The sequence below is a fragment of the Saccoglossus kowalevskii genome, chromosome 5 (assembly GCF_978046115.1).
Source record: "Saccoglossus kowalevskii chromosome 5, keSacKowa6.1, whole genome shotgun sequence".
NCBI classification, from domain to species: domain Eukaryota; kingdom Metazoa; phylum Hemichordata; class Enteropneusta; family Harrimaniidae; genus Saccoglossus; species Saccoglossus kowalevskii.
Genome location: NC_140645.1, coordinates 19,673,060 through 19,685,765, shown reverse-complemented (window position 1 = coordinate 19,685,765; position 12,706 = coordinate 19,673,060).

The window sequence follows — 12,706 nt, the reverse complement described above, 5'->3', positions numbered from 1 at the left end:
AGCTACCCTTGCCTGTATTGTTCCGGCCTGCGCCGTTGTTATATGCGTTGATATAACATATGATATTCCATACACGACACACATACGGTACTGTAGATTGTTTTTGTTCGTTAGTCTAAACTGCCAACAAATAATGTGCCATTCAGTAGTTGTTGTTTTTTAATAATTTGAGTAATAGGGTTTCTTTATTCGATTTATTTATTTGACGTATTGTACTCGATTAGACTTGTTCGCATAGAATTGTGTGCCGTTTGTACAAAGTCGTCGCGAACACTGCAATATTTCCTATTTTATCCATTTTCGTTGCATTGTTTTTTTTTAAAACTACAATAAGATGACTATGACTGTGATTTTAACCCAGGATGAAATTGTTTCCTACACATTAACGATGGCAAGAAAATATCCAGACAGTGCTGTCACATTTAACGACGTGTGGGTATCACGTGATGTGAAGTCCTCCACGCATAGACATATAGTTGTTTTCAAGTGGCCTTTTCTCTTGCTGTCACGAAAATCGAACACAACGCGAAGCAATGTCAGTGGCGCTGCCCAGCAATCTCCCCAGGCAGAGTTCTATTACGAATATATCTCTGCCACCACGCGATCTTATGCTTGTTGTTGATTGGTCGATGCGTCACAGTGGTACTACTTTCAAAGACGCGTACCAAATGCAAGTGTTCGATTTTCGAACCTAACTAAAGTGTGCGCGTTGTTTGTAGATTCTGGCTGTTTTCATAGTGAGAAGCTCATATTTTTACTTTCCTTGGCACAAACGGAGTGGCAATAGAACGTGTTCGCTGTCAATACCACGAAGTGCTTTCCTTTCTTCATATGTCTTCGCCTAGCGATCGACAGGGCCGTCAGCTTGATGAACCGAGTAACACCTTAGTTACCGTTATTCCGCGATGAAATTATTTTCTTTTGTAAATTATAACTATTTCACCGTTTTCAGTGTGTTTACGAAAAAAATCATTATCAGCTATCGACGAAATATTTTAAAACTTGTTTTCCAGTAGGAATAAATCAACACGAAAGCCATCCAATAACAAAAATAGGCAAATGATACGCGTAGTCACAGTCCCTCTATCACTAGAGGGACTGTGGCGTAGTAAAAGTCTTGTGGTGTTTCACCACAAAATGGCGGTGTGTGGTGGCAGAGATACTTTCGCATCCTGCGTGACAAGGGTCACGCGCCATCCTCCGGTAACCCTTGCCACCACAAGCGGTGATTTTATCAAGAATCGTGATAAATAAATACGTTCTTGCATTAATTGAACTAGAAAATGTATCAAAATGATTCAAATACTTCATAAAGTAGTTGGTTTAAATAAATATAGTAAAATATTATGTTTTACCGTGCTTTGTGGACGTAAATGGCTATTTTGATAAAGGACTACATTTTTGTGGATTGATTACAAGGCGTAAATAGTTTCCCGGGAGATTTTAAAATGGTAGCCTCCGATCCGATTGTGAAATCATGCAATGATGCCTTGAACCCCAACATGTAGGTAAATGTTAATTTGGAGAACTTTACCATTGTTTATTCACCACAGAGACTATTCAGGGGACAAGCCGTAATTTTTGTGTGTTTATCCTTAGACAACTAATAAATTTATTTGTTGTCTGGGGTTTATCATTGGTTGCTAGGTTGTTCTTCTATTGTAAAATATTAATCGTCACTGTTGTTTTGCTGCTCACTGTTCTGTGGTTATGGAATGCCCCCTTATATAATAAAATGTTCATACAAGGAAAACAAATTACTAGTGGTGGTCGGTGAATCACTGTTTTTAGTAACCGTGGGTGAATAAATAATTTGTTTCTCAGAAGTATTGGGCAAGACGCATTTTATATTATGTCTTTTAAATAAGCCACTGTAGAATACTTTATTTTCGCTTGGAATTTATTTTCGCTATTTTCGCTGAAGGAATGATTCCGTGAAAATAAAATCCAGCGAATATACTTTTTGTCCTATATTTCACATTAAACTCATCAAAAATCAGTGAAAATAAATTCCATACAAAACGCCCAAAAAGCCTTTTCAGCGAAAATTAATTCCAGCGAAAATAAAGTATTCCACAAAGTAATATAAGCAATTAGATCTCATTTTTTTACAATTTATTTTAATAATATACTACATTGATATACATAGTGTATATGCTATGCTTTCAAAGTCCACATTTTGGCGATGGCCACTACAAATTGACACTAATGACACGGGAAATGTTTTATTAAAAACAAAAATAAGAGAAAAAAAGATACAGCTATTAACACTTTAATCAAAATAAAAGTTATACCTACCTACATTGATTTCAGTGTTTCCATAAACAACACTATTTTATTTGTCCTATACAAAATGTACCCACTCTCAATGCAGCATGTTCAAGTGTACTGCTTGACAATATAAATTTTACATTGATCATGTAAATATTATAAGGATTAAAATTATAATAAGATACTAATTTAGATTTATTTTTATCTTGACTTCTGCTATTGTTGAAATAGATTCAGTCACAATGCGCACTATAGCTGCTACGTGTATGTCATTCTAATTTTAGTGGGCAAAATATCTTTCAGTTTCTGGTTGTTGTTGTATTTCATTTTCAAGTATATCTGTTACAAGTACCATTTTTTCATATATTGTATTTTGACTAAACATGTTCATTTTTTTTTTCGCAGAGTAAAAACATTTTGTAAAACCTACAAAGAGCTGAACACACAACTGTCTTTTTTATTATGACCCTTTTCATGGCATTGAGTAGCACTCTGACTGCTGTACAGCTGGACCAGTTACCACAGTTACTACAGCTACAAAATATTGCTAAGAATGTTCCTGGCATGCAAGAGAATATAATAATGTATTGCACAACAATATATGTTGTCTGTGTTTGGATTCACTAAAGAGCAGTGCTCCCCAGGGATGTGCTGCATTACCGGTAATTGTCTTTAAGTCAACTGCCATAATTTAAGTGCACCTCCAATATAATCATACCTGTGTTAAATTTGTAACACCTCTTTTACCTGGGTACTTTACCCCATGAAAAACTCCTGATAATTCGAATCCAATACCATATTTGCTCTATTAGAAGCACATATATATATGTGTAAAAAAATAAGTGATTTGTCTATTGATGAGCTAATACAGTAAATGTGGTCCACAATTAGTAGGTCAAGTAAAATAAGACCAATTTAAAGGGTAGTACTAGTAATTTTCAGTGTGTGAACAAATATTTTTTTTTAATTTTCAACAGATATTTGTCTGCATTGGTGTAAGGCTGAATTTCAATAGAGGTTTACATGTTATGTATAGTCATCTGTATTATTTACACTTTGCATATCAACACAAGTGCGGTTACAACCAGAACAAAGATCACATGACCAATAATGGTACAAGTATTGATTTAAGGTTGAAGCCTACTCAGCATTTTTTGAGAAAGTTGGTCATAAATCGCATCACAGTATTCATTGGTTTATAATGTAAAATTGTGGAGCTATTGCCCCATAAAATAGTATTCTTTTGTGTAAACAGTGCCGTATTTTGAGAAACTTGTCCTAATATCTTCAAAAATCGCTATTTTTAGAACAATTCCATAGAGCGCAAATCATTCGTTTGTTAGACTTTCATAATAAAATTTATTTTTATAGTGTATACATGTAATAGAATCCCATTATAAAATTATATGTATACATGTATATCACAAGAATGTTTGCTATATATATATATATATATATATATATATATATATATATCAGTTCTTTTTATTTAGATCATGGCAATTTTTTGGTCAGAGCGCCCTCTAGTTTTGTGGAGAATCATGTTCATTTGGAATGCTCTGATTGGATGGAAGTTCAAGCCTAGCAAGGTGTGATAGAATTGGCCTGTTATGTTCAGATTCAAATAAGCATGAACCACTAATTTGACAGGGAAGTGATACTTATAATGCAGCAAGCTGTTCTAATTGCTGTTGTGGTAGAGTTTTTCTATTTTCCTGTCAAATGCATTTATTGGTCCACTGAAAAATGAAAATAATGTTCCCTGTAACTTAGACTCTTATTGATCAAGGCATTTTAAAAATCATGGGTGTTAACTCCCCTCAAGTTATGACCCGTTGTCCCCTACAGAATAATGGTTGCATCTAATATTAAAATAAAGATGGCGGAGTATAGCGTTGATTCATCTCGTTCTACTCTGGATTACTTGGAGTCAATAAAGATCCTAGAAAGTTAGTATTTATATGCCTGTGTGTTTTTTGTTTGTTTGTTTTTTCACTGTCTTTGACTTTCCCAGTATGTTTGTTGCTGTTGACAACAATTCAGTCCTCTGCCAGGCTTCAGTCAATGTTTTTCTTCACTACCTACCCAACTCCTCGTCGGGCACTATGTAGCTGGTGTGGTATATTTATCACAGACAGTAGGGCAATTGTCACATTTAGTGCTCCAAGAAAATATTCTCTGTCCATGTGTATTTATATAAATAGATGCAGTTTCTTTGGCTTGAATAACGATCACTGGCTTCGTACATACAGGTATACTGGTTTACCTGTTTCTAGTTGAAATATAGCCAATCTTATTAACCAAGACAGTTGGACATTTGCCACATGTCACAACACTCATTTCCAAGTGCCATAGCTTGAAACAAGTAGTCAAATCTGATATTGGCTGGAGCTTTAGTTTATATGGACATGGTAAATGGCAAACTAGATGGTCAGAAAGTAATAAAAATAATCACAGCTTTACTCCACCCACCCCACTATGAAGTAAAAGGCTGTTTATAAGGCCATGTATGATGGTTTCATTTTTCTTATGGAAAACAATTTTAATTAAAAACTTCTATGCTCCTGTACCCAACCGTGGGGGTTCATCACACTAAACAACAGGTGTCACTATTACTAAGATAAATGTACTTTTTTTTCATTAAAATTACTGAATGCTTATACATATGTACTAAAACGTTAGTTAACATTTAATATCAGGCAATGCATTGGTTCATTACCCTGGCTACGTGTTAAAATGGTTATGAATTCATTTTGGATAAGTACGTACATAACCGACCAATCTTGGACTTTATTTCAATATGTTGGTCAGGGTTCTGACCCTGTGTATTTTTCGGTGGGTACCGTTTAATTTCATTACCCTGGCTACGTGTTAAAATGGTTATGAATTCATTTTGGATAAGTACGTACATAACCGACCAATCTTGGACTTTATTTCAATATGTTGGTCAGGGTTCTGACCCTGTGTATTTTTCGGTGGGTACCGTTTAATTTCATTACCCTGGCTACGTGTTAAAATGGTTATGAATTCATTTTGGATAAGTACGTACATAACCGACCAATCTTGGACTTTATTTTGCATGCAGGTAAGGTACACCTACAGACATAACTGTGGACATTCAGTTCTTTTTATTTAGATCATGGCAATTTTTTGGTCAGAGCGCCCTCTAGTTTTGTGGAGAATCATGTTCATTTGGAATGCTCTGATTGGATGGAAGTTCAAGCCTAGCAAGGTGTGATAGAATTGGCCTGTTATGTTCAGATTCAAATAAGCATGAACCACTAATTTGACAGGGAAGTGATACTTATAATGCAGCAAGCTGTTCTAATTGCTGTTGTGGTAGAGTTTTTCTATTTTCCTGTCAAATGCATTTATTGGTCCACTGAAAAATGAAAATAATGTTCCCTGTAACTTAGACTCTTATTGATCAAGGCATTTTAAAAATCATGGGTGTTAACTCCCCTCAAGTTATGACCCGTTGTCCCCTACAGAATAATGGTTGCATCTAATATTAAAATAAAGATGGCGGAGTATAGCGTTGATTCATCTCGTTCTACTCTGGATTACTTGGAGTCAATAAAGATCCTAGAAAGTTAGTATTTATATGCCTGTGTGTTTTTTGTTTGTTTGTTTTTTCACTGTCTTTGACTTTCCCAGTATGTTTGTTGCTGTTGACAACAATTCAGTCCTCTGCCAGGCTTCAGTCAATGTTTTTCTTCACTACCTACCCAACTCCTCGTCGGGCACTATGTAGCTGGTGTGGTATATTTATCACAGACAGTAGGGCAATTGTCACATTTAGTGCTCCAAGAAAATATTCTCTGTCCATGTGTATTTATATAAATAGATGCAGTTTCTTTGGCTTGAATAACGATCACTGGCTTCGTACATACAGGTATACTGGTTTACCTGTTTCTAGTTGAAATATAGCCAATCTTATTAACCAAGACAGTTGGACATTTGCCACATGTCACAACACTCATTTCCAAGTGCCATAGCTTGAAACAAGTAGTCAAATCTGATATTGGCTGGAGCTTTAGTTTATATGGACATGGTAAATGGCAAACTAGATGGTCAGAAAGTAATAAAAATAATCACAGCTTTACTCCACCCACCCCACTATGAAGTAAAAGGCTGTTTATAAGGCCATGTATGATGGTTTCATTTTTCTTATGGAAAACAATTTTAATTAAAAACTTCTATGCTCCTGTACCCAACCGTGGGGGTTCATCACACTAAACAACAGGTGTCACTATTACTAAGATAAATGTACTTTTTTTTCATTAAAATTACTGAATGCTTATACATATGTACTAAAACGTTAGTTAACATTTAATATCAGGCAATGCATTGGTTCATTACCCTGGCTACGTGTTAAAATGGTTATGAATTCATTTTGGATAAGTACGTACATAACCGACCAATCTTGGACTTTATTTCAATATGTTGGTCAGGGTTCTGACCCTGTGTATTTTTCGGTGGGTACCGTTTAATTTCATTACCCTGGCTACGTGTTAAAATGGTTATGAATTCATTTTGGATAAGTACGTACATAACCGACCAATCTTGGACTTTATTTCAATGTGTTGGTCAGGGTTCTGACCCTGTGTATTTTTCGGTGGGTACCGTTTAATTTCATTACCCTGGCTACGTGTTAAAATGGTTATGAATTCACTCTGGATAAGTACGTACATAACCGACCAATCTTGGACTTTATTTCAATATGTTGGTCAGGGTTCTGACCCTGTGTATTTTTCGGTGGGTACCGTTTAATTTCACCACCCTGGCTACGTGTTAAAATGGTTATGAATTCATTTTGGATAAGTACGTACATAACCGACCAATCTTGGACTTTATTTCAATATGTTGGTCAGGGTTCAGACCCTGTGTATTTTTCGGTGGGTACCGTTTAATTTCATTACCCTGGCTACGTGTTAAAATGGTTATGAATTCATTTTGGATAAGTACGTACATAACCGACCAATCTTGGACTTTATTTCAATATGTTGGTCAGGGTTCTGACCCTGTGTATTTTTCGGTGGGTACCGTTTAATTTCATTACCCTGGCTACGTGTTAAAATGGGTATGAATTCATTTTGGATAAGTACGTACATAACCGACCAATCTTGGACTTTATATTTCAATGTGTTGGTCAGGGTTCTGACCCTGTGTATTTTTCGGTGGGTACCGTTTAATTTCATTACCCTGGCTACGTGTTAAAATGGTTATGAATTCACTCTGGATAAGTACGTACATAACCGACCAATCTTGGACTTTATTTCAATATGTTGGTCAGGGTTCTGACCCTGTGTATTTTTCGGTGGGTACCGTTTAATTTCATTACCCTGGCTACGTGTTAAAATGGTTATGAATTCATTTTGGATAAGTACGTACATAACCGACCAATCTTGGACTTTATTTTGCATGCAGGTAAGGTACACCTACAGACATAACTGTGGACATTCAGTTCTTTTTATTTAGATCATGGCAATTTTTTGGTCAGAGCGCCCTCTAGTTTTGTGGAGAATCATGTTCATTTGGAATGCTCTGATTGGATGGAAGTTCAAGCCTAGCAAGGTGTGATAGAATTGGCCTGTTATGTTCAGATTCAAATAAGCATGAACCACTAATTTGACAGGGAAGTGATACTTATAATGCAGCAAGCTGTTCTAATTGCTGTTGTGGTAGAGTTTTTCTATTTTCCTGTCAAATGCATTTATTGGTCCACTGAAAAATGAAAATAATGTTCCCTGTAACTTAGACTCTTATTGATCAAGGCATTTTAAAAATCATGGGTGTTAACTCCCCTCAAGTTATGACCCGTTGTCCCCTACAGAATAATGGTTGCATCTAATATTAAAATAAAGATGGCGGAGTATAGCGTTGATTCATCTCGTTCTACTCTGGATTACTTGGAGTCAATAAAGATCCTAGAAAGTTAGTATTTATATGCCTGTGTGTTTTTTGTTTGTTTGTTTTTTCACTGTCTTTGACTTTCCCAGTATGTTTGTTGCTGTTGACAACAATTCAGTCCTCTGCCAGGCTTCAGTCAATGTTTTTCTTCACTACCTACCCAACTCCTCGTCGGGCACTATGTAGCTGGTGTGGTATATTTATCACAGACAGTAGGGCAATTGTCACATTTAGTGCTCCAAGAAAATATTCTCTGTCCATGTGTATTTATATAAATAGATGCAGTTTCTTTGGCTTGAATAACGATCACTGGCTTCGTACATACAGGTATACTGGTTTACCTGTTTCTAGTTGAAATATAGCCAATCTTATTAACCAAGACAGTTGGACATTTGCCACATGTCACAACACTCATTTCCAAGTGCCATAGCTTGAAACAAGTAGTCAAATCTGATATTGGCTGGAGCTTTAGTTTATATGGACATGGTAAATGGCAAACTAGATGGTCAGAAAGTAATAAAAATAATCACAGCTTTACTCCACCCACCCCACTATGAAGTAAAAGGCTGTTTATAAGGCCATGTATGATGGTTTCATTTTTCTTATGGAAAACAATTTTAATTAAAAACTTCTATGCTCCTGTACCCAACCGTGGGGGTTCATCACACTAAACAACAGGTGTCACTATTACTAAGATAAATGTACTTTTTTTTCATTAAAATTACTGAATGCTTATACATATGTACTAAAACGTTAGTTAACATTTAATATCAGGCAATGCATTGGTTCATTACCCTGGCTACGTGTTAAAATGGTTATGAATTCATTTTGGATAAGTACGTACATAACCGACCAATCTTGGACTTTATTTCAATATGTTGGTCAGGGTTCTGACCCTGTGTATTTTTCGGTGGGTACCGTTTAATTTCATTACCCTGGCTACGTGTTAAAATGGTTATGAATTCATTTTGGATAAGTACGTACATAACCGACCAATCTTGGACTTTATTTCAATGTGTTGGTCAGGGTTCTGACCCTGTGTATTTTTCGGTGGGTACCGTTTAATTTCATTACCCTGGCTACGTGTTAAAATGGTTATGAATTCACTCTGGATAAGTACGTACATAACCGACCAATCTTGGACTTTATTTCAATATGTTGGTCAGGGTTCTGACCCTGTGTATTTTTCGGTGGGTACCGTTTAATTTCATTACCCTGGCTACGTGTTAAAATGGTTATGAATTCATTTTGGATAAGTACGTACATAACCGACCAATCTTGGACTTTATTTTGCATGCAGGTAAGGTACACCTACAGACATAACTGTGGACATTCAGTTCTTTTTATTTAGATCATGGCAATTTTTTGGTCAGAGCGCCCTCTAGTTTTGTGGAGAATCATGTTCATTTGGAATGCTCTGATTGGATGGAAGTTCAAGCCTAGCAAGGTGTGATAGAATTGGCCTGTTATGTTCAGATTCAAATAAGCATGAACCACTAATTTGACAGGGAAGTGATACTTATAATGCAGCAAGCTGTTCTAATTGCTGTTGTGGTAGAGTTTTTCTATTTTCCTGTCAAATGCATTTATTGGTCCACTGAAAAATGAAAATAATGTTCCCTGTAACTTAGACTCTTATTGATCAAGGCATTTTAAAAATCATGGGTGTTAACTCCCCTCAAGTTATGACCCGTTGTCCCCTACAGAATAATGGTTGCATCTAATATTAAAATAAAGATGGCGGAGTATAGCGTTGATTCATCTCGTTCTACTCTGGATTACTTGGAGTCAATAAAGATCCTAGAAAGTTAGTATTTATATGCCTGTGTGTTTTTTGTTTGTTTGTTTTTTCACTGTCTTTGACTTTCCCAGTATGTTTGTTGCTGTTGACAACAATTCAGTCCTCTGCCAGGCTTCAGTCAATGTTTTTCTTCACTACCTACCCAACTCCTCGTCGGGCACTATGTAGCTGGTGTGGTATATTTATCACAGACAGTAGGGCAATTGTCACATTTAGTGCTCCAAGAAAATATTCTCTGTCCATGTGTATTTATATAAATAGATGCAGTTTCTTTGGCTTGAATAACGATCACTGGCTTCGTACATACAGGTATACTGGTTTACCTGTTTCTAGTTGAAATATAGCCAATCTTATTAACCAAGACAGTTGGACATTTGCCACATGTCACAACACTCATTTCCAAGTGCCATAGCTTGAAACAAGTAGTCAAATCTGATATTGGCTGGAGCTTTAGTTTATATGGACATGGTAAATGGCAAACTAGATGGTCAGAAAGTAATAAAAATAATCACAGCTTTACTCCACCCACCCCACTATGAAGTAAAAGGCTGTTTATAAGGCCATGTATGATGGTTTCATTTTTCTTATGGAAAACAATTTTAATTAAAAACTTCTATGCTCCTGTACCCAACCGTGGGGGTTCATCACACTAAACAACAGGTGTCACTATTACTAAGATAAATGTACTTTTTTTTCATTAAAATTACTGAATGCTTATACATATGTACTAAAACGTTAGTTAACATTTAATATCAGGCAATGCATTGGTTCATTACCCTGGCTACGTGTTAAAATGGTTATGAATTCATTTTGGATAAGTACGTACATAACCGACCAATCTTGGACTTTATTTCAATATGTTGGTCAGGGTTCTGACCCTGTGTATTTTTCGGTGGGTACCGTTTAATTTCATTACCCTGGCTACGTGTTAAAATGGTTATGAATTCATTTTGGATAAGTACGTACATAACCGACCAATCTTGGACTTTATTTCAATATGTTGGTCAGGGTTCTGACCCTGTGTATTTTTCGGTGGGTACCGTTTAATTTCACCACCCTGGCTACGTGTTAAAATGGTTATGAATTCATTTTGGATAAGTACGTACATAACCGACCAATCTTGGACTTTATTTCAATATGTTGGTCAGGGTTCAGACCCTGTGTATTTTTCGGTGGGTACCGTTTAATTTCATTACCCTGGCTACGTGTTAAAATGGTTATGAATTCATTTTGGATAAGTACGTACATAACCGACCAATCTTGGACTTTATTTCAATATGTTGGTCAGGGTTCTGACCCTGTGTATTTTTCGGTGGGTACCGTTTAATTTCATTACCCTGGCTACGTGTTAAAATGGGTATGAATTCATTTTGGATAAGTACGTACATAACCGACCAATCTTGGACTTTATATTTCAATGTGTTGGTCAGGGTTCTGACCCTGTGTATTTTTCGGTGGGTACCGTTTAATTTCATTACCCTGGCTACGTGTTAAAATGGTTATGAATTCACTCTGGATAAGTACGTACATAACCGACCAATCTTGGACTTTATTTCAATATGTTGGTCAGGGTTCTGACCCTGTGTATTTTTCGGTGGGTACCGTTTAATTTCATTACCCTGGCTACGTGTTAAAATGGTTATGAATTCATTTTGGATAAGTACGTACATAACCGACCAATCTTGGACTTTATTTTGCATGCAGGTAAGGTACACCTACAGACATAACTGTGGACATTCAGTTCTTTTTATTTAGATCATGGCAATTTTTTGGTCAGAGCGCCCTCTAGTTTTGTGGAGAATCATGTTCATTTGGAATGCTCTGATTGGATGGAAGTTCAAGCCTAGCAAGGTGTGATAGAATTGGCCTGTTATGTTCAGATTCAAATAAGCATGAACCACTAATTTGACAGGGAAGTGATACTTATAATGCAGCAAGCTGTTCTAATTGCTGTTGTGGTAGAGTTTTTCTATTTTCCTGTCAAATGCATTTATTGGTCCACTGAAAAATGAAAATAATGTTCCCTGTAACTTAGACTCTTATTGATCAAGGCATTTTAAAAATCATGGGTGTTAACTCCCCTCAAGTTATGACCCGTTGTCCCCTACAGAATAATGGTTGCATCTAATATTAAAATAAAGATGGCGGAGTATAGCGTTGATTCATCTCGTTCTACTCTGGATTACTTGGAGTCAATAAAGATCCTAGAAAGTTAGTATTTATATGCCTGTGTGTTTTTTGTTTGTTTGTTTTTTCACTGTCTTTGACTTTCCCAGTATGTTTGTTGCTGTTGACAACATTCAGTCCTCTGCCAGGCTTCAGTCAATGTTTTTCTTCACTACCTACCCAACTCCTCGTCGGGCACTATGTAGCTGGTGTGGTATATTTATCACAGACAGTAGGGCAATTGTCACATTTAGTGCTCCAAGAAAATATTCTCTGTCCATGTGTATTTATATAAATAGATGCAGTTTCTTTGGCTTGAATAACGATCACTGGCTTCGTACATACAGGTATACTGGTTTACCTGTTTCTAGTTGAAATATAGCCAATCTTATTAACCAAGACAGTTGGACATTTGCCACATGTCACAACACTCATTTCCAAGTGCCATAGCTTGAAACAAGTAGTCAAATCTGATATTGGCTGGAGCTTTAGTTTATATGGACATGGTAAATGGCAAACTAGATGGTCAGAAAGTAATAAAAATAATCACAGCTT